This window comes from Hyla sarda, chromosome 4 (genome assembly GCF_029499605.1).
Source record: "Hyla sarda isolate aHylSar1 chromosome 4, aHylSar1.hap1, whole genome shotgun sequence".
In the NCBI taxonomy this organism is placed as follows: Eukaryota; Metazoa; Chordata; class Amphibia; order Anura; family Hylidae; genus Hyla; species Hyla sarda.
This window is the reverse complement of record NC_079192.1, coordinates 83111969-83136371: the sequence shown is the minus strand read 5'-3', so window position 1 is coordinate 83136371 and position 24403 is coordinate 83111969. Positions and strand designations below refer to the sequence as shown.

The 24403-nt window shown below is 40.5% G+C and overlaps 1 long non-coding RNA gene across 2 annotated transcripts; it reads left to right on the top strand.

The window, feature by feature from the left end:
- Nucleotides 1–913: 913 nt before the first annotated feature.
- LOC130366847 (uncharacterized) lies at nucleotides 914–20647 on the top strand. 2 transcript variants are annotated; one of them, XR_008891946.1, is made up of 5 exons: nucleotides 916–1045; nucleotides 3125–3202; nucleotides 18464–18542; nucleotides 19670–19708; nucleotides 20410–20647. It is a non-coding gene; the product is annotated as an uncharacterized LOC130366847 (long non-coding RNA). The 2 variants fall into 2 exon arrangements; XR_008891947.1 differs by lacking the exon at nucleotides 3125–3202 and having other exon boundaries at nucleotides 914–1045.
- Nucleotides 20648–24403: the final 3756 nt, after the last annotated feature.

The following is a 24403-nucleotide window of genomic DNA, read 5'->3' as shown; positions in this document are numbered from 1 at the left end:
TATCAGAATTGTCCCACGAAAATGGAAATCCTTATACAATCAACAATCTCCTAGTGATTTTTCCCTTTCAAATAAAAAGACCACAAAAAAACTGGCTGGACCGTTAGGGCAATTACCCATGCAGTCATATTCATTGCAATATATGTAAATATATGAATACTTCTTCTGAATTTAAATCCATATCCAACAACACAACATACAAGATGAAATCATTCAAAAATTGCCATACTTCACATGTCATTTATTGTGCTGTACTTGCAATTAACAATACATACGCGAAACAGGGGTACAGGTAGTGATCTCCCTTACTGGTGTATGACAGGTATTGGATTTTTTTAATGCTGTTTTTCATGCTCTCTACTTAACAACTGTGTAGTGCTGTTGACTGATCTCCCATTAGGACAATGTGCAATACAATTGATTGTTTGCACTTTACTTAAAGCCCCCTTGATGATGTATACCTGCCTTATGCATTAAGTATATGTATCTTTAATTCTTTATTTATGGACATAATGCAATCTGATATATATGTACTGTATTCCTGCCGCTCTTTATTGTTCAGCATTGTGGATCTAGAATTACTACCTTCTTTTTGTAGCTTTCATCTGTATAGTACCTTGTATTTTATGTATGATGTTTTTATGTAATTCACTTGAATAAAGTGTACTCACTATTTTTGAATTCAATTAGTATACTGGTATCTCTTTTGTCTGGTGTAGATTAATTATAAGTATTGTACAGTGAATATAAACTATGTGCAAAGGTTTTTTAGAATGTTTAAACTGTATAGGACCTTCCTAAGGTCATGTGACATGGTCATGTGATATGTTATCATCTGAAACCCAGAGTTCCAGAGGCACAGGTAACCACAGGCAACCAGCAGCCTATGGGCTTTAGTCCAGCCCCCTGATATATAAAGGACTGTAGTCTCCACACTAGCTTTCTTTCCCTTGATTCCTGGACACTAAAGCAAGCACAAGTCCTGTACAAGTTCAGTCCAGTCCAGCTAGGCCAACATCTACAAGTCTGTAGCCACATCTAATCTGTAAGTCTCATCTATGTCTACAAGTCAAGTCTCTACTGTCCCTACCAAAGTCATAACAGTAGTACAGTGGCCTGCATCATCATAACTACCATTACAAGTCCAAACAAGCCTGAGAGGTTCCCTGTGTCCCGGTCACCTCTGTGGAAGTTGACTATCTGTAAGAAACGTTATGCTGCCTTCTTCAGTAAGGTTCCAGTTGCATCAAAAACTGCTTTGAACTCTCATTTAACATATGCAGTTTATGGGTTGTTGTCGGCTTTGCCCTACACCATACAACCACATCCTGGTGTCACCAACACTAGGGGTTAACAACATCTTGCCCCTGGGGTTAATGTCAACTACACGGCTACACCCCGTGTTCCCACCATATACTGTGGGTCACCACAGTTTGAACACTGATCATGGTAATGTCTCTGTTGTAAAGTGGTAAAGCTAGTAGGAAACAGTGAATTTTCCCGTCAGTAAACAAAAATGGTTTGCAAAAGATACATTGCCGTTTTACCATATATTGTTTTAGAGTTATGTGTGTGGCTTTGGCTTTTGACTTTCCCTGTAGAGAATAGATCTTAGTTTATAATACTGTGGAATAATTTATAGTTCATCTGTGGATCATATTTCAGTTCTAGATTTTACTTTTCTTATCTGCAATGCTACTACTACACTTCACAAAGGTGACTGTGCGTTTGATATAGTTTTGACACTAGTATAGAGGAAGATATAAGCTGTTAAAAGGGTATTCCAGGAAAAACCTTTTTTTTTTTTCATATCAACTGGCTCCAAAATGTTAAGCAGATTTGTAAATTGCTTCTTTTACAAAATCTTAATCCTTCCAATAATTTTCAGCTGCTGAAGTTGCATTGTTCTTTTCTGTCTGGCATCAGTGCTCTCTGCTGACATCTCTACTTGCCTCCCAACTGCACAGAGTAGAAGATGTTTGCTATGGGGTTTGCTTCTACTCTGGACATTTCCCAAGACAGTTGTCATCAGAGAGCACTTAGACAGAAAAGAACAACTCAACTTCAGCAGCTCATAAGTAATGAAAGGATTAAGATTTTTTAATAGAAGTAACTTACAAATCTGTTTAACTTTCTGGAGCCAGTTGATATATAAAAAAAAAAGTTTTTTCCTGGATAACCCCTTTAACAAAGATCAAGTAATGCCCCCAAAATACAAAACTTATTTGGACCAAGGATCTCACTCTGGACCAAGGAAAATGTACAAAACATCTTTACAGGAACAGCTCAAGCTTCAAATAAACTCATGTAGATGCAATATTACAATAAAGCAATACAACATTACTTTTTGAATTCATTATTTCTATTTTGCACTGTAGTCCTTTGGAAAATTATTCCTAAAGTACCGATATTTCCTAAAGAGCAGCATTAAAGTATGTGAATATGTCGAAAGCATTTTTTGTATTCGTTCTTTGTACTTATTATAGTGCAAAACAACATTTCCTCTGTTTTTAGTTTTTTTTTCTATTCTGCTTTTTTGACTCCTACTGCCTTTCTGTTTTATACATAGCTGCGCTGCTTTCTCATTCATAGCTATAGGGGTTTCTCAAACCCGCACAGTTATTACCTATTTGATGGGCAGGGGGGGGGGGGGGAGGGGTTCAGGAATGAGAACCTAAGTCTCCTGTTAGAATGGAGCTGTGGGTACATATGTGCGCTGCTGCTCCATTCATTTTCTGTGGGAACTTTCGGAGATAGCTAAATACAGTGTTGGGCTGTCTCTGGGGCTTCTAAACACATTGAATGGAGAGGCAGCTTGTGCAACCGGCAGCTCCATTTTAGACCCGAGTTGGATCTGATCTGTATCTGCTGGGAATTTATAAAGCAAGGACAGGGCTCAGGCCTACTTCATATCCCGCATCCACAGCTGAGTTTAGTAGCCGGAAGCCATATCAATTTGATCACACAGAGAATAACATAAAAAAAGAAACATCCCCACCCCCCAAATTTGCTAAATGTATATATATTTTTTCTTTAAAGTCTACTTCTGAATATATATATATATATATATATATATATATATATATATATATATATAAAATTATTATTATTATTTTTCTTTCAGGGTAGCAGCTTGATAGGCTCAGTTTCCAGCCCTTGTCTCTTTCGCCCTGAACAGATATGGTCATTATCAGCAGAGAAGGTAGTTAAGGACAGGAGAGATAAGGTTTGGATTTCACATGGGTGATGAATCTTATGAGATACACTACATCATTTATTCATCTAGGTATATATATTAGTGTTGCTCACGAATATTCGCAATTCGAATATTATTCGCGAATATCGCATATTCGCGAATTCGCGAATTTCGCGAATATAGCGCTATATATTCGTAATTACGAATATTCGTTTTTTTTTTTATTTATTTTATTTTTTTTTCACAGTACACATCACAGTTATCATCCCTCTCTGCTTCCAGCTTGTGTGGTGTAAAGAAGGCTCTAATACTACTGTGTGAGACTGGCGCGCGAAAATTCGCATATGCGAAAATTAGCATATGCGAAAATTAGCACATGCGAATTTTCACATATGCGAATTTTCGCGTATGTTAATTTTGTATATGCTAATATGCACATATGATAGTTTTCGCATACGCGAATGTTCGCATATGCGAAAATAAAACGGGAATATAACGAATATGCGAATATTCGCGAATATATGACGAATATTCGTCCATATATTCGCGAATATTCGCGAATTCGAATATGGCCTATGCCGCTCAACACTAATATATATATATATAGCAATCACTGTGAACAAAATATACCTTAATGCAGCATGGCTGAATTTGATGTAAGTCTTTTGACTGTTCTATTTCTTTTGTGCACTGCTATATACTCTATACAATATTTGCAATTGTATTCAAATAGAATAAAATGAGCAAAATAAGTAACTTTCTGCAGTTTCTACATTTTATTTATTATAAAGCTTGTCACATCTGAGTAGGCAAAGGTTCACCAAAGGTGAAGTCTTGTTTCCTATGTGCCTACAGAATAAGCCCATAGCAAAAGATGACTTTGTAGATCCTGTATAAAGTATGCTACTACTAAATATTTGAACAAAAACAATACACCAAAAGGAAGGGGATAAAAAATTAAAGAGTTTGACATTTCAAATGTAACTGGCCAATTCCTCAGGAGTAAGAACAACAAAGAGGACTTCTAGATAAATGGGGTTATGTAATTTTATTCTATCATTACGAAAAATTCTCAATAGTAGGAATTTTGCTGTCAGCACAGTTACTTTTTACTGGTTTCTGGTGCTATACATTACAGAAGTGGTAATGGAGATGGGAAGCATTGCTTTATAGTAACAAAAAACAAACAAAAAAAATTTGCTGCATTCCCCTGTCCGCTGTGCAGAAACAATGGGTGCCGGATGCCATACAACTGATGACATGTCACCAGTTGTGTCATCAGTTGTGGCATCAGTTGTGTCATCAGTTGTGGCATCAGTTGCGTCGAGATCTAGGCTGAGTCCACCTATGCCGGATGCCAGACATATGTGAACCCAGCCTTACACTGATCAATGCTGTGCAATGGCATAGCATTGAAAAGTGTTTGCAATCAACTGTTTGCATGTTATAGTCCCCAATGGGACTAAAGAAAGTGTAAAACATAAAATAAAAAACAACATAAAGTAATAAATATGGATAAATCCCCTCTAATAAAAGTTTGAATCACCCTCCTTTTTCCATGATTCAATTAAAATAATGCAAAAAATAAAAAATAAACGTTAACATATGTGGTATCACTGCATGAAGAAATGTTAGAACTAGTTAAATAAAATGTTAATTAAACCACATTGTATATGGCGTAGATGTGAAAAAATACCAAAGTCAAGAAATATGGACTTGTGGTCACTTCATAAAGCAGAAATTTTTTTTATAAAAATTGATCAAAAAAAATGGTTCTGATAAAAACTATAGGTCACTATAAAACTATGGTTATAGAGGTCAGAGAGGTTACAAAAAGTTATATTTTTTTTAAACTCATAAAACAAAACCTATACAGATTGGGAATCGTTGTAATCATAGGACCTACAGAATAAAAACTATTTTATTATAAAGTGTATTGCATATAAACTAAACCCCAAAGTTGCTGAAGGGTGATTTTGAAAAAGAGAAAATGCAAAAAACTATAAATCACCCTGAAAAACACTTTTCTAAATCAACTGGTGCCAGAAAGTTAAAAAGATTTGTAAACTACTGCTATAAAAAAATCTTAATTGTTCCAGTACTTGTCAGCCGCCATATGCTCCACAGGAAGTTCTTTTCTTTTTGAATCTCCTTTCTGTCTGACAACAATACTCTTTGCTGACACCTCTGTTCATTTTAGGAACTGTCTGGAGCAGGATAGGTTTGCTATGGGAATTTGCTCCTACTCTGGACAGTTCCTAAAATTGACAGAGATGTCAGCAGAGAGCACTGTGGTCAGACAGAAAGGAAATTCAAAAGGACAATAACTTCCTTTGGAGCATACAACAGATGATAAGTACTGGAAGAATTAGGATTTTTAAATAGAAGTAACTTACAAATCTGTTTATCTTTCTGGCACCAGTTGATTTTTTCTTTTTTTTTTTTCAATAGAGTACCCCTTTAAGTCTCCATAGACTGTATAATGCTATGCCTTCTGATTGCATTCGTTATATAATGCTATACCTTTTTCTAGGCCTTTTGTTAAGGTCCAAAAGGAACCATTTTGCCTCTGGTAACCATCTTTAGATGTAATCTAAGCAAGTTCATGGAAAGTTCAACTCTAAATTCTGAAATAATAAATGTTATTTCCTTGAATATAACGTAGTCCATACAAACATGTTAATAGTTAGTAACATTACACATATACATATATTTTATATTCACACACTACATATAATTAGCTATACAAAGTACCAGCCAAGAAACTCATGATAAAGCAATATTCTAACAGTTAATGGAGTTTCAGAATAGCACGAGTGTTGGTATTCTATTGTTCTTCAAAAAGATTCTATGCATTTTGTTAGTAAATGAGACCATTAACCCCTTAAGGACTCAGCCCATTTTGGCCTTAAGGACTCAGACAATTTAATTTTTACGTTTTCATTTTTTCCTCCTCGCCTTCTAAAAATCATAACTCTATTATATTTTCATCCACAGACTAGTATGAGGGCTTGTTTTTTGCGCGACCAGTTGTCCTTTGTAATGACATAACTCATTATATCATGAAATGTATGGCGCAACCAAAAAACGCTATTTTTGTGGGGAAATTAAAACGAAAAACGCAATTTTGCTAATTTTGGAAGGTTTTGTTTTCACGCCGTACAATTTATGGTAAAAGTGATGTGTGTTCTTTATTCTGAGGGTCAATACGATTAAAATGATACCCATTATTATATACTTTTATATTATTGTTGCGCTTAAAAAAAATCACAAACTTTTTAACCAAATTAGTACGTTTATAATCCCTTTATTTTGATGACCTCTAACTTTTTTATTTTTCAGTATAAGTGGCGGTATGGGGGCTCATTTTTTGCGCCATGATCTGTACTTTTTTTTTGATACCACATTTGCATATAAAAAACTTTTAATACATTTTTTATAATTTTTTTTTTAATAAAATGTATTAAAAAAGTAGGAATTTTGGACTTTTTTTATTTTTTTTCGTTCACGCCGTTCACCGTACGGGATCATTAACATTTTATTTTAATAGTTCGGACATTTACGCACGCGGCGATACCAAATATGTCTATAAAAAATGTTTTTTACGCTTTTTGGGGGTAAAATAGGAAAAAACGGACGTTTTACTTTTTTATTGGGGGAGGGGATTTTTCCCTTTTTTTTTACTTTTACTTTTACATTTTTTTAATTTTTTTTTTACACTTGAATAGTCCCCATAGGGGACTATTCATAGCAATACCATGATTGCTAATACTGATCTGTTCTATGTATAGGACATAGAACAGATCAGTGTTTTCGGTCATCTTCTGCTCTGGTCTGCTCGATCACAGACCAGAGCAGGAGACACCGGGAGCCGCACGGAGGAAGGAGAGGGGACCTCCGTGCGGCGTTATGAATGATCGGATCCCCGCAGCAGCGCTGCGGGCGATCCGATCGTTCATTTAAATCGCGAACCGCCGCAGATGCCGGGATCTGTATTGATCCCGGCACCTGAGGGGTTAATGGCGGACGCCCGCGAGATCGCGGGCGTCGGCCATTGCCGGCGGGTCCCTGGCTGCGATTAGCAGCCGGGATCAGCCGCGCATGACACGGGCATCGCTCCGATGCCCGCGGTTATGCTTAGGACGTAAATGTACGTCCTGGTGCGTTAAGTACCACCTCACCAGGACGTACATTTACGTCCTGCGTCCTTAAGGGGTTAATGTCAAGGCTTTGCACTGTATATTCTTATGTCTCCATCGTAATAGCATAACGGCATCCATGTTGAGTGGATTTTCTCATATGTATTTCCACATACTTAGCAATGAATATAAATAACACAATAACATGTCGCTCATAAACAAACATTCATTGAGTTCTCAGTAGTTGTTTTTATGTAAGAATTGGAACATATCACTATGTTGGTCTTATTTTATGGGTCCAAGCTAAAAACGTTCTTCAAAATCAGACATTAGCAATAAATAAAATGTGTTGACATATTTCAATGAAGGTCACATTCCTCCCTATTTTACCATTTATTTTTGTTATTAAAAGCTGTAACCCTTTAGGTCCTTAAAACACTCTTGGATGATTTTTTGAACAAGTCACCTAAAAAAAATTGTAGATGCTGTCCTGGAGGTGGGTATAGGGTGTTTCAATCCCTATTGGTTATACATTTCATACCAGGGGGTGAATTAAATAGATAGGCCAGGGGTTATTTGTGATTTCCAAAAGAGAGGAGGGAGGCATCAGAAGACATCAGAAGGCATGAGGGAAGCATCAGAAGACATCAGATCGGTTATCAGGCGTGATCATGTAATTGTGACATGAACTTCTTTTTGAGAGGAGAGATCTTCTCTATACTTCTAGAAGCTACTTAAGAACCAGGGAGAAGACAAACTATGTATATGATACAACTGCAAGGGAACAATACAATGGCTTCCTCTGATGACTCCTTTCTCTCTTTCCTCTGTGCAAAAGATACAGACTTGAAGTTCTACTGTATGTAGTTACGAACATAAGCTTATAATGCTTCATTAATATTCTATATATGTTCATAACTGACTGATGACTAATATACAGTGATCTCTCAACGTACAATGGTATTTTCTGAACCACTGTAACTTGATACCAGACTCAACGTCCAATGCTACAGACAGTCCAGATCTGTGAAACATTTCAATGGCTGGAAGATCTCACCAATCAGAATGGGTATTTCACTGGTAAAACACCCATATTACTGAAGTGCATGTGCTGACTGGCTGTCTGGTAGAGCCTCCCTACAGTACAGGGTGGTACTACATGTTCTGTACTACTCTTTATCTGTGCCACAGTTAGCTGATCCTTTGTACACCAGGTAGGGGTGGCTCTATTTGACTTTTTTTTAGGACATTTCGTGTACTGTACAGACCATGAAGAAGATCCTGTCCTCTACATAGACAGTGATTTACAGCTCCCAACAGCTCTTTCTTACTTCATCTATATTAGTAGTTCACTTATTTTTCTTTAATCCTTACTTTTTCCTATTTTTGGATGACATTTTGGTGGCTTCAGAACCAATTACCAGGTTTCCATAGAGTTATGGTCTCAACATTCAATGATTTCAATATACAATGGTCATCCTGGAACCAATTAATATTGTAACTTTAGGGACCACTGTTTGTGTACATACAGTATATGTATAAATATATATATATGATCATCATGTTTATATAATCATCTTAATCAGTAAATCTGGATATTTTTCTAGTACTATGCATATTATTTTATGATCATGGTAAAAGTACCTCCTAGCACCAGTAAATGAGCTTGATAGATAACTCTGGTATAAAGTCAGACCCATAGCTAGTAATTGTATTGCTTATATTTTTGACAATTCATAAGGTCACATATGTTAAATCGTTGGTGACCATAGGTCAAATGGTCATAATGGCGTTGTGACATTCCGCTAAAACAAAATTACCAATATGGTGCTCTACTGATCTGGCAGCCAGTAGAAGGTAAGGGGACCCTCCGCCACCATTCTAGCTCATCAGACCCCCGCATTTGGGATTTGATAGTTAAATTCTGTGATCATCATTGGGAAATGATGGAATCCTTCATCATAGTCATTTATTGCTCCTGGTGCATTAATTTTCTATACAGTGCCACTACCAAATACTGTAAATTAATATAATATACTATGATGTACAGTTGTAGCCAGTGTCATCTTGATCCCTGATGACATAATAATAACACAATAATGATATTATTATTATGATTATTATTATTATCATCATTATCATCTCTGGTTCATTAGGATATCCCATCGTGTTAAAGTTAATGGGCCTCATTTACTAAGCTGAAACCGACCAGTTTTTGTCTGGTTATTTTTTCTGAGACATGTCTGCGCCAGTGTGCACCAGTGTGCACCTGAAAAAAACGACAAACCCGAAAAGGGGCATGGTCTGTGGCAAAAGGGGGCGTGGTCAGCCAAAAAGGGGTGTGGTTTCACAACCCGACCGATTTACTATGGAATTCAAAGAAAATCCTGTGGGTAAATGGCTGGAAATAATGACCTAGAAAAAGCTGGTCAGAAAATGTTCCCGACTTTTCCCAATAGTAAATTGAGAGGAATCCTGCAAGTATGAAACAACTTTTCCCACTAGTAAAAACCTGACACTCTTAGTAAATGAGGCCCAATGTGTTATGTTAACCCGATCAAGATAACCATAGCTACATCTGCACTATCAGTTCCATAAGTAAATACCACCATTCAGTGCTTTAATAATACCATAGTTGCCAACACACAGGAGGTGGTATCTAAGACAGAAGGGCCAAGTTTTGGCACTTCTGATATTTGTCAAAATTCCTGAGCATTGGTGGGTGGTCCCTGGGTGAGGCTTAAGGGTTCATCTGATATGTAAGTGTCCTATCTTTATTTAGTTCTTGTGACATTCGGATTGCTTATCTGTGTATCCTAATACATTGATTGTATACCTAATCTTCAAAACTATACAGAAGGATCTTGAGATCAATTGTATTTTTTATAATTTTATGATTATTATCCTCCTGTGCTCTCTGCAAATCATGCACACTTGTATCTTGTGTTATGTTGAGAATAAGCTGTATCTACAATTAAAGGAGAACTACGGGATCGAAAATTTGATCCCCTATCCTAAGGATAGGGGATAAGTTTCAGATCGCGGGGGTCCGACAGCTGGGGCTCCCCACGATCTCCCATATGGGGCCGTGGCTCTCTGCATAGAGAGCGCGTGTCGACCACCGCACGAGGTGGCGGCTGACACGCGCCCTCCACTTACTGCTATGGGAGAGCTGAAGCCTTGCCTTCGGCAATTTCCGGCTCTCCCATAGCAGTGTATGGAGGGGGCATGTCGGCCGCTGCTTCGTGCGGTGGTCAACACGCCCTCTCTAACCAGAGAGTGGGGGCCCCGTACGGGAGATCGCGGGGGGCCCCAGCGGTCGGACCCCCCGCGATCTGAAACTTATCCCGTAGTTCTCCTTTAAGATCTTAATGTTATTATTAAAAGCTATGTTTTAATAAAGGTTTAGTGTAAATTGTTTAGTAAGCATTGATCTTGATCACATAGTTGCCAACATAACCCTGGGACATATAAAGATGACTCCAAAACAGTTACATTGTTTAAGGGAAAGAGATGGACTGTGAGTTTGTGAAGACAAATGTAAATAACCCAACTATATGTCATATAATTACCCTGTAAGTCTCTCTTTGCCCTATGCCAATACATCATCCCACTGAAACAGATAATAATGAAAACAAATATTTACAAAAATGATATATATTACAAAAACCAAGATCAGCAATGATAAAGTGAATAATACAAATAAGACCTATACAAGCCTCTATGTGTTTCCTCCCATTACAGCAAAACATTGGGGTTCCTCAGGAAGTAAAACAGGCTATGGCCATAAGCAGAAACTAACGTCCAGGATGTCTGGACAGAAGTCTGCTAGAACTATGTGAATAACTAACATAATGTGGCCTCTGAGTGGCATAATGTGGCCCCTTTGCCAGGTTCCAAACCTCTACGATACACCTAGAAAATGATGGAACTTGTCCTTTTGTTAAAAAGTACATACTTTGGGAGTATGTATGAAGTCTTTTACACAGTTTTTTTTAACTGTGTTTTGTCGCTATTCTCTTTATAGGTTACTTTTTGCGACAATCAGTTGCGCCAAATGGTTTAGAACATTCTCACTGATTTGACGGTGTTTTTTATTTTTTTATTTTTTTTTTATTTTATTTAAGTAAACAAGCCATACATTAATTAATAAATATTATAAACAGTAAATTTCAATACAAACTTTGTGCTTCCCCTCTTAAGATCAGAACAACTGTTTAACCCCTCCCACCCCCACCCATCTCCCATCCCATCCCCCCTATAATACCAAGAGAAAAAAAAATAAAAAATAAAAATAAGTTTTATAAATTTAGTAAAGTTTTCCTTTCCTTTCACCAACCCCTCCTTATGAAGTCCCTCTCCCTCCTCCCCTCCACACCTCCTCTCCCTCCCCCCATTGCATCTCCCTCTGAAAAGCTCTCCACCACTCCTGCCTACTAATTCGACTGGCGGAGATCCAATTCCTTACAATGGTCATCCTTGCATAAAACAATCCCAAAATAATTTCTCTGCATATTCGCTTGTCCACCTGGATGTCAAGATCTTCACCTAAAATCGCCATCTGTGCTGTAAGAGCCAAGGTCACCCTCCATTCTTCATCCAATTTCTCCTTAACCTCCAACCAAAAATCCCTAATCTTCTTGCATGTCCAAAGCATGTGCAGCATGTCCGCCTTCTCCTCTCCACACTTTGGGCATGCGATAAACCTATGCCAACCAATTTTCCTCATAAAATGTGGTGTGTAATATAATCTATACACTATATTAAACTGTATCATTCTCTGATTACTATTTAAAGGGATACTACCAATCCTTTTATATATACGTGCCCATTGCACATCTGTGATACTACCTAAATCTTTCTGCCATTTCTCCTTACTAATGTGACTTAAATCATTACTTGTGTAGTGACCAATTTCCTTATATACCCTAGATAGCAATCCTTTCGACAAATCCCTTTGTATCATTCTTTTAATAAAGGGTCCAGTGGGTTCAATCACTAACCCTTCATTTACTGCGTGCATAAAAATACTCCTAATTCTCACATATTCGAACCAGGCTCCCCTATCCCTTCCTATTCCCTCCCTCATTACTTCCCAAGTTATCAGTTTCCCATCTTTCCATATATCTTTCACCGTGTTAATACCTAATTGTCTTATTATAGTGAACTCCTTATCCTTCAGTTTCTCACTGATATTCTTATTCTCCCAAATTGGTGCTATATCTAACATACCTCTTATTTTTAATTTTTTCTTAAATGCTACCCAGGACTTCCTTATATTCTTAACAAGTATTGTGTGTTCCAAGTGTCCCACCCTATTCCCTGACTCCAGAAACTGGTAGATATCTTTCACCTCCCCTTCATTTGTTTGTATAATCAACTGAAAAAAATCTAATTTATCCCAAATATTTATAAAATATATCTGTGAGGCAAGAAAGTAATTCCTTATGTCTGGGAGGGCGAACCCCCCCCCTATCTTTTGGTTGGCAAAAAAACTCTAATTTGATCCGGGTTCTCCGACGACCCCATATCAAACCATTAAAGGCAGCTATTATTTTTCTAAAGGATGCTTCATCACACCATATGGGGGATGAGGTGAACACATACAACAGCTTTGGCAAGAGGACAGTTTTTATTAATGTTATTCTCTCTACTCTTGAGATTTTAAACCCACTCCATGCCCGTGTCTTTTTTTCAATGTTTTTCACTACTGGTGTCAAATTCAGAGCATGGTGGTCCTCTAGGCTTCCCGAGATCTTAATTCCTAGGTATTTAAAATGTTCTCCTCTTCCTAACACTTTTAAGTCTGTACATGACCAGTTTCCCTCCACCCCCAAAGGAAGGAGGACTGATTTTCCCCAATTTATCTCCAGTCCTGCGTACACCCCAAAACTCTTAATTATACTCATCACACCACTTAAATCCCTCTCCCTTCTCAAGAAAACCAAGATATCATCGGCGTATAGTGACAGTTTGTCCTCTCTCCCCCTCGCTCCGAACCCCTCTATACCCTCCTCTGCTCTTATTTTAATTGCTAATGGCTCTATGCTTAAGGCGAAGAGCAAGGGAGAGAGAGGACAACCCTGCCTTGTTCCCCTTGATAGACCAAATTGCTCCGACAAAATTCCTCCCACCGAGATCCTGGCTACCGGCTCCGAGTACAACAGGCGAATCATCTCCACCAGCCTAACCCCAAAACCAAAGCGTCCCAGAGTCTGCCACAAGAACTCCCACTCCACCCTGTCTAACGCCCTAGATGCATCCAAAGACAGGATGGAGTGAGAGCCCTCCCCCCCAAGGCCCCACAATTCTATATTGGCCATTACTCTAAAGATGTTATGACAGGCCATTCTATTCGGCATAAAGCCGCACTGGTCTTTGTGCACTAAGTCCCCTATCACACTCTGTAATCTCAGTGCCAGCACCTTAGCATAAATCTTAACATCAGTATTTAGCAAAGAGATGGGCCTATAAGAGCCCATCTCTTCACCATCCTTACCCTCCTTAGGGAGGAGAATTATCGTTGATTCTCTCATGGTATCCGGTAACTGCATTCTCTCCCAACTAGTAGAGAGAACCCTTGCCAGCGCGGGCAACAAGCATCTTCCATACCTCCTATACACCTCAAAAGGAAGGCCATCACCTCCGGGTGTAGTATTACTCCTTATTTTATTTAGGGACAAACTTAATTCCCCTGATGTCACTGGCCTCTCCATCTCTTCTCTATTGGGGCCCTTCACTTGTGGGAACTCAAACCCGTCCAGATACTTCCACATTTCCTCCCTCCCTCCCCTTCACTCAGACTCATATAATCTATTATAATACTCCCGAAATTCCCCTACTACCTCCTTTGCCCCCTCGTATACCCTCCCATCCATTCCCCTAATCCTTGTTATTCTCGGGGGTCCTTTCTGATTCCTGACCAGGGACATCAGGAACCTACTGGATTGCCCTGCTTCCAGGAGTCTCTGTTGGCCGAGGAATAAGCATCTATTCTTACTTTTTTCCAACAAATATGCATCCAAAGCTTCCTGGCCTTTTTCCCACTCCAGCCTATGTTCTTCTGAGGGGTCTACCATTTGTTTATTTTCTGCCCCAGAGCATGCTGATCTTAATTCCTCTTCCCTGCTTCTAAACTCTCGTTTCTTCCCTCTAATAGCTCTTATTATTTCGCCTCTAAGAAAAACCTTCCCTGCTTCCCAAACAATATGGTCATCCGCTGTGCTCCAATTATTTACAAAATATTCCTCCAAGTTATTCAGTATTCTTTCATTTTCAATGAGGCAAAGCCAATGAGCATTAATTTTGGGCATCCCCTCCCTTCTCACCCCCCCCAGTATCTACCATTACCTCAATCGCTGCATGATCAGACAAACAACGGGTGAGATAGCGCACACTTTTTACCCTATCACAACCGAGAGCATTTCCTATACTAACATCTATTCTGGACAGAACTCGGCCGGAACGACTCCAGCAGGAGTACCTCCGCACCCCCTGGATTCTGCATCCTCCATATGTCCATCCAGCCGAACTCTGCGCAGATTTTAGCCAAAGGGGAGACCGCCCCACCACCACCACCCAGTGAACGAAATCTATCCAGCTCCTCTGAGAACACACCATTCATGTCCCCTTGTATGAAGAGTGGACAGTCCTCCCTGTTAGCGCAAAACTCAAAGAGTTTAATCAGAACTTCGGGCGAAAAGGGGGGTGGGATGTAGATGAAGGCCAAAATGCAGACCAGTCCCTCCAATCTACCATACAAAAAAATTAAATCTCCCATACTGGTCTACATTTTGTCCCAGTGCCTCCCACTTTATACTTCTATGGAAAAAAACTGATACCCCCCGTGAGCAAGATGTGAAAAATGAGTGGAAGCTACTTCCCCACCAACTTCTTTTTAATATCTGAACCGTATCCCTTGTCAGGTGTGTTTCTAGCAGGCCAATAACGCATGGGAGATAGTTTTTAATCACACTCATTACTGCCATCCTTTTAACATTTTCCCCAAGCCCCCGAACATTCCAGGCTATCAATTTTATATTACTCATCCTCTATCCTCCTTTATCCCTCAGTCCACTATGAGGATGGAACGACAGCAGAGGAACAAGGAGGGGGAGAGAGAGAAAAGAGGAAAGGGAAGAAGAGAAAAAAAAATAAAAAAATGTTCAACGCTCGGTCCACTATAATCCAGCACCCCCCCCCCCCTGCCCGTCACCCCCCTCCCCCCTCCACTTCACCTCCCCCACCCCCCCCTCCACTTCACCTTTTATTCCGTTAGACCACAGTCTTTTCTTTGCTTCCCTGAAAGCAAGTCTCAGTCTCTGCGTATCCGCGGCATAGTCCGGAAAAACCATGATCTTACTCCCGTTAAACTGTACTTCCTTTTTTTTCCTAAAGGCTGTTAAGGCATTATCACGATCCCTATCATTCAGGAATTTCAGAATAATCGTCCGGGGCCTGCTACCCACCGGTAGCGGTCTGGATGGAATTCTGTGTGCCCGGACTATGCCGAACTGCGGTGAAAAATTTTCTCTGCCGCACTGTAGTATGAACCATTCCTGCAGAAAAGCCACACTGTCCTTTCCCTCGGCCCCCTCTGGAATCCCTATGATTCTCAGATTCCCTCTTCTTGTTCGATCTTCCAGCTCATTTAATTTTACAGAGAGGGATTTATTTTCCCCCATCATTCTCTGCACCTCCTTTTTGAGAATATTCACCTCATCTTCCACCCCTGACACCCTTGTTTCCACTTCTGTGCATCTCTCACGGATTTTTTTCATATCTTCTCTTATTTAGTTTATGTCTACCCCGATTACTCCGATCTGACCAGAAAGGACATCTATGGAGTTGTTACACTTGTTAACAGCTGCTAATATTTTCTCCAACACCGGGGAGGGTATTTCTCCCTCCTCCGGAGAGGGATCAGGGCCCTGCTCCCCCCCTTTGGATTTATTTTGATTTCTTTTTACAGCAATCCCAGGAGATGACATGTATTTGTCCAGTTTGCCTCTGTTTTTCTGGTCCTTTCCAGGACTATTGGTTTTATTTAATTTCGGTGCCATTTTCCAAGAGGAATTTTTTATCCTACGCTGCCTCCTACTTAGGATAAGAGTTAAGGGTATCAGAGCACAGTTCCACTTCGTGATTCACACTATACACTATATACTGTGTATCCTATAATACAATCTAGAGTCACTTTCAGTGTCAGGGGTTTAGAGGTGATGCACAGGGGGGAAGTTCTTCTATTCTACTACACCGGCACTCTCACTGCCAATTCCTTTGATTCTACTTAAACGTTTTATTTACTGGGAGCTTTGGGAGAATCCAGCAAAGGGCCACTCCCTCGGTTTGGTAGAATAACACAGTCAATAGAGGAAAGAAACATATGTGAACGTTCTCACCCCGTTTTCTGCTGTAGGCCCTTGACGACCACCTGTTCCTTTACTTGAACTTGTGCCTGGAGGCAGGCTCTCACTCTGCCTCCTCTGCCGTCTTGGGGCTCCAGCTCCTCCGCGGGTTCCCCGCTGTCACGCTGCTGCCTACTCCGCCGTGCGCCTCCAATGGCCGATGGCGTGCAGTGGTGTCTCACGTGGTGCGGCGTCTCTCCGGCTCTAACCCGGAACTCCGCTGTTCAAGCCTCACTTTCGCCTCTGCACACTGCGTGGTGTGGCGTCCTCCCGGCTCTCACCCGGAACTCCACTGACCGAGCCTCACTCTCGCCTCTACACACGTGGAGCGCCGACCTCCCTGCTCGAGCCTCCGCCAGAAAACAAAGCCTGCTCAGCCACCGACTGGGGGTATGTCATTCGGGGTTTTTTCCGCAAGGCATGGATGAATCTCCAGGGCTAGACATCCATCCTCAGCCGTGGGTTCCCTAGGAGGGGGGGGGGGGGCGAGGCGTTCACCCTCCTCCCAGCATGCTCCTCCGGTTTGACGGTGTTAGTTGTGATTTCAGTTGAAATCAATCCTTGGTTTGGAATTTGTCAATTGCAACTTTTTGTTTTGGCGCAAGTTTGGGCACAATCATGCTCATTAAGTCGCAAACTTACACCATGATAAAAATGACAGCGAAAGTAGCTAGAACAATAGAAGGTAGAACATTCAAACACTGACCAATCAAAGTGTGTTACAAATGTTTGTTTACATTGAAATATTTTGTGTTTCCTCCAAAAAATAACAATGTAGCAGTAACACCAAGACATTTTTTTTATTTAAAATAAAATGTTTTATACAATAATGTATTTAAAAAAAATATATATATGTATATATATATATATATATATATATATATATATATATATATATTTGCTTTAGGAACGTCACATAATTGTGATTTTTTAATATACCTTTTTAAACATACAAAAAGGACCTAGCTGTGTAAGATTTACCTTTGTGAACCTGGCAAAGTTCAAAGGTCAGATTTAACACTGTTCAGCTGCTGCCGCACAACCAGAAATTTTTGCCTGGAATTCTGAGGCAGGAGTCTGTGCCTTTTGAAGGGTTGCATTTGTGCCAAAATTACAAACTAGCGTGTGACAATTGATAATTTTGGTGCAACTATGCTCCATTTGATGCAAAAAAACATACATAAAACACCATTATTGATACATGCCCCCCTTTATCTCTAGTTATAAGCTATTAGAATTTCCTAGATAAGAAATGCATTTTGAATCCCCTCAACTCTTCCTAGTACAACTTGTGGTTGTACAAACATGATTAGCTTTGGGCTACATAGTCAATGTACTAAACAACAGGTGCTCAGCTGAACTGCTGACCTGAAAGAACCATGCTCCATCTGTACACCGCCTGATTTATGAGCACTTTTTTGTATTTTTGCCATTATATGTCTTTGTCGAACTGTCTTACATTAATTTATAATAAAGAAGTTACTGTCCAATACTCAGGTTCATTCTTTTTAATTGGATTTTGGCAAGCTCCCTTATGTACTCTGCAGAACATGACAAGCCAAAATATAAGCAAATACATTCATGGCATGAGATAAGACATTGGCAATCTGTTATGACTTGTGGTGGTATGATTTGCCTAGAAAGGTATTTTATGTCCTTGTGATAATATGTCAGTATGCTTTCTCTTCAGTAATTTTTGTGCCCCTCTTATTCTACACCAGCATTAAAGGCATCCCAAAATATTGTGTGTAAAGGGAATTGCTGAGAGCTGTTAGTCAATGTAACTCAGGAAAGACTATGGTGAGATATCACTGTCCTTATATAGACTTTACAATATAATGTTTTAAAAGATATAGATGTTCTAAGTGCAACTAGTTATATTTAACTCTGTACATAAGAATTCTAAATGCAACCAAATGTAATAAACTAATAACCAGGGGTCTAAATACAAGTTATAATGGACTCATGCATGCATGGGAGTTCTATAAACAACTAGTTATAATAAGTTATTAACTAGGGAGTCTAAACGCAACTAGCTGTAATGGACTGATAACTAAGGCATCTTATATATATACAACTAGCGGGAATGGACTGTTAACTAGAGCATCTAATGTGCATACAATTAGCTGTAATGGACTTATACCCAGTGAATTAAAATGCAACTAGATACAATTGAAATAAATTAAAATTAATCTATGAACCAAACTTCAGTCTTTACAATAAGATGATATACAGACATATTGATGACAGTAAAGGTAGAAACCAACACATTTCAAGTAGCTATAGCTGTACCTTATGGATAACTTACAGTGGATCCACAATTTACAATGGCCTCAAGTTTCTTTATAGAACAAGCACTGTCCCTCCAGCTATTGCAAAACTACAACTAGTAGAATTTCTAGCACCCTTGAATGAAACTGACTCCATGTTCCTTATCCTGTTATAACATTTTTAGGTATTTTTCAATTATATAGTTTTTTTTTATTTTAGGATACAAAGACAGGAAATATGTTTAAAGCGTACTTGTCAGATCCCACCAAAAAAATAAATAAATAAATAAATGTTATGTTACTCAGTATCTTATCCTAATCATGTACATGTAATTTCAATGTCTCTGTCACTGATATTTCAAAAAGAAATAACATATTAACAGTGCTCACTGTCTTTTTCATCTTGTCAAAAGGATGGGGCGTGTCCTTCTCTTGCTTCACTGTGCTGACTTCCCTTCCTCCCCCACTCTGCTGACTCACTGCTCTCGGTAGCCTTGCAGCCCTGCTCTGTAACCCTATCTTTCTTGGATTCATGCTATACATACACACACACACACAAACATGATTATTGGAGATTGCATGTACTCTACCACTAAAGACAATATGGTGAGTGTATAACTTGTGTCTTCCTATGTCATTCATTTGTGTCATCCTTAGGCACTCCTGTAATGCTGGGACTTTTTGAAATAGTTGGAGGTAAGTGTTTGGATAACTTTTTTTACAGCAGTGTTGCCTTCAGCTGTGTGCCTACAGCTTTTGCAAAACTATAACTCCCAGCATGCCCAGACATCTTTTGAATGTCCGGGCATTTCTTGTAGTTGTAGTTTTGCCACAGCTGGAGGCACATGATTGGTAAAACTCTGTATTACAGCAGTGTTGCTGCAGGCTGTGTTCCTCCTGCAGCCTTGTCAATCAGCCATCTCTTGTCCATGACTTTTGGACATGCTCATGCTGCTGTGGGACTCACCAGTGTCCCAGGAGGTATGGGGACCCCTAGTGGTGGGATTTTCAAAGGCAATTTTTTTTTTTTATGAAATTTGAAAATGCTTTGAAGAAGTATATTAGAAAAACTATTGTTTTGCCAAAATGTACAGCATATAAGAAGATTTTATATCTGACAGTGCCCATTTAAATTATTACCTTTCACCTTTTTCTGAATTAAGTTAATACCTGAGTTATTTTCTATTAATATTATCCATTCTTTTCTATGCTTTGTGCAAAGACCACTCTGGGTATCTACACCTTTCTGTCACATATTTTTGTCCCAGCTTTCCTATATATGATTGCAGACAATTTGTTGCCATTGGTGTGGTCTAGCTGCTGGTATTACTTTCAGAAAGAAAAATGAACAACCTAATGATCTTCTATTTTGTCTTTGTCTTTTTCCTCTGTTATAGATAGATAACATATTTCGATGCCCGTGGCTAGCTCTTCTGGATCATTTTTTGAATGTCTGCTTTTCCTTTGATTGTTATGTGAGATATGTTTATTCCGACTGGTCGATTGATCCCCAGAGCCAACCTGCTCCAACTCATCAGACAAGACAACAGATATAACATTATCAATGTTCTTCTTCCTTTTTAAAAAGGATGGATCTGATCATTTTGTTATTGTTTATACAAGTACATACCATATTAGTATTGTGATCATTAAAGTTTTTCTGAGAATGTATTTTTTGGTATGTGTAATATGTGTGTAAATTGCGTAATTTAGCTATAATTTAATTTATTGTCCATCTCTTGAAATTCTTGTAGTTGAGTAAATAGCTGAAATAAGCTGTCCATAAGCTCTTCTGTGCATAGTAAAGGGGAACTCCAGTACTAGACATCTTTTCCCCTATCCACAGGATAGGGCATAAATATTTGATATCGGGGTCCAGCCACTTGGACCCATCCTGGTAATCCACATGCACAGAGTGATCTCCACTACATGCTGAATAATTGTCGACTACAGCACAAATCTGAGGTCAACAATAGAGATGAGCAAATCGAATCTGACGAATCTGAATTTGTTACGAATTTCATGAAAAGTTCAATTAGCAACGAATGCAAAAAATCGCAGAGATTCTATCGCGGAAATCGCTTCATTAAACTCCATTTAGTGCGGTAAAGGCTCCATGGCATCTAAAATGGCGGATCCACATGTGAACAAAGGGCAAGGAACTCTGGGAAGGAACGAGTATAGGCGGGATGACCCTGAATCACATGCAGGATCAGCAGCCATTCACCCCTGTGATGCCACAGCCCTATATAATCGGCAGCTATATTCCAGCTAGTCACTTAATCCTTTCATTGCAGAGAAATAGGACAGCACTATGTGTTTGCTTTTTCCAGCAGCATTTCACCTCATAGTCACGTCAGCATTCTGGTGGACAGAGAGCAGTGCACTTTTAACAGAAAATTATTTTTACTGCAGCCAATAACGTCCCAGTAATGATGTCGCGGACATAACATTTTTGCGAACACGAACTTCCGCAAAAGTTCGCGAACCGGCGAACCGGGCAGGCGAATTTTAAAACCCACAGGGACTCTTTCTGGCCACAATAGTGATTTAAAAGTTGTTTCAAGGGGACTAACACCTGGACTGTGGCGTGTCGGAGTGGGATCCATGGCAAAATTCCCATGGAAAATTACATAGTTGATGCAGAGTCTGGTTTTAATCCATAAAGGGCATAAATCACCTATTATTCCTAAATGGTTTGGAATAACATGCTTTAGCCATCACATAGTTAGATTCCCCCCTTTAGGCAGCACATAGATTACCCCATATTAGGCAGCACATAGTTAGATTCCCCCATGTTAGTCAGCACATAGTGAGAGTTCCCCTTTGGGCAGGACATAAGATTCCCCCACATTAGGCAGCACATAGGTAGCCCATAGTGGGATTTGAACTCAAGGCCCCAGCGCTGCAAGGCAGCAGTGCTAACCTTTGAGCCACAATGCTACCCTTAGCATACATCTAATATCCATGGTTGCTAAAATGGACAGAGATGTCAGCAGAGAGTACCAGAAAAATAAGTTTGTACACATGCCTGAAAAATTTGGTAGCAGCGGCCATAAAAATTGCAGCACCATAACAAGTGCAGCAGCAGAGGCCAGAAAAATTAGGCATGTACACATGGATGAAAAATTTGGTATTGTCGCAGCTGCATCTGTAGCAGCAGCCAGAAAAATTGCAGCACCAGAAAAAGTGCAGCAGCAGAGGCCCAAAAAATAGGCATGGACACCTGGCTGGAAAATTTGGTATTGTCGCAGCTGTAGCAGCGGCCAGAAAAATTGCAGCACCATAACAAGTGCAGCAGCAGAGGCCAGAAAAATTAGGAATGTGCACCTGGCTGGAAAATTTGGTAGTGTTGCAGCGGCCAGAAAAATTTCTGTTTGTTTCGCCAGGCAGAAAGTGCCCTAAAACATTGTGGCTTGAACCCTAGTTGGTGGCGGATAAGTCACGCAAGTCATCCGGCATTCAGAGTTCAAATACAGCAGTGTGTGGACCAGGCAGCTCATCTGATCAGGCCTTGTTCAGTCAAATGTATCGCCCAGTGTCAGTCCCTTCGGGATCCATCCCTCATTCATCTTAAGAAAGGTGAGGTAATCCAGACTTTTTTGACCAAGGCGACTTCTCTTTTCAGTGACAATACCTCCTGCTGCACTGAAGGTCCTTTCTGACAGGACACTTGAAGCGGGACAGGCCAGAAATTCGAGCACAAATTGGGATAGCTCAGACCACAGGTCAAGCCGGCACACCCAGTAGTCAAGGGGTTCATCGCTCCTCAGAGTGTCGATATCTGCGGTTAAGGCCAGGTAGTCTGCTACCTGTCGGTCAAGTCGTTCTCTGATGATGGACCCCGAAGGGCTGTGGCTATGCGTAGGACTTAAAAAGCTCTGCATGTCCTCCATCAACAGCATCTCTGTACAGCATCCTGTCCTTGCCGGCATGTTCGTGGGAGGAGGAGGAGGATTACTTTCACCTCTTCCCCTGTTAGATCCCTGTTGTTCTGTGACACCCTTATACGCTGTGTACAGCATACTTCTTAATTTATTTTGGACCTGCTGAATCCTTTCCGCCTTGCTGTAATGCGGTACCATGTCAGGCACTTTATGTTTATACCGGGGGTCTAGTAGCGTGGACACCCAGTACAGGTCGTTCTCCTTCATCCGTTTTTTACGAGGGTCCCTCAACAGGCACGACAGCATAAAAGACCCCATTTGCACAAGGACGGATGCCGAGCTACTCATGTCCCGTTCCTCAGTGATGTCAGGGAAGTTATAATCTTCTTCCCCCCAGCCACGTACAACACCACGGGAACCAGATAGTTGACAAGGACTACCCTGGGATGCCTGCTGTGGTTGGTCTTCCTCCTCCTCTTCAAAGCCACATTCCTCCTCTGACTCCTCTTCCTCACAATCCTCTTCCAGTGTTGCCGCAGGTCCAGTAAACCATGCTGATAAGGCTGTTTCTGGTGGTGATGGTGTCCACAACTCTTCCTCTTCACGCTCATCTACTGCCTGATCCAGCACTCTTCGCAGGGCATGCTCCAGGAAGAAAACAAATGGCATGATGTCGCTGATGGTGCCTTCGGTGCGACTGACCAGGTTTGTCACCTCCTCAAAAGGACGCATGAGCCTACAGGCATTGCGCTTGAGCCTCCAGTAAAGTGGCAAAAAAATTCCCAGCTCCGCAGATGATGTCCTAGCACCCCGGTCATACAAATATTCGTTGGCGGCCTTTTCTTGTTGGAGCAGGCGGTCGAACATTAGGAGTGTTGAATTCCAACATGTCTGGCTGTCGCAAATCAAGCGCCTCACTGGCATGTTGTTTTGCCACTGGATATCTGACAAATGCGCCATTGCCGTGTAGGAACGCCTGAAATGGCCACACACCTTCCTGGACTGCTTCAGGACATCCTGTAAGCCTGAGTACTTGAGCACAAAGCGTTGTACAATCAGATTACACACATGTGCCATGCACGGCACGTGTCAACTTGCCCAACCTCAATGCCGCCAACAAATTTGTTCCGTTGGATTAACATTGGAACATGCGCAGTACCGTCTGTGAATATCCGACTAAGTCCTGCAAACAGGCTGATGCGCAGCCGCGGTCCCCGGGCATGCGCAGTGAACCATCGCGCCGATGTGGAGCGCAAAGAATGGACGCTTGGAACGCAAAGGAACTGTGACTGGCTGCCAGTGAACAGGTGACACTGACGTCATCGCCTGGTGCTCAGCGCTGAGTCGGCGAGTATGATGAGGCAGCGTTCCAGGATGGTGATAGGATGTACGGCGGCACAGGTAATATTGGTGAATAGGACCTGATTGGTCCAAATATCGGGCACACAGGTGCATTGCAACCTGTGAAGCCATGATAGGTGGAATGATGTAAGTAGGTGGTCCT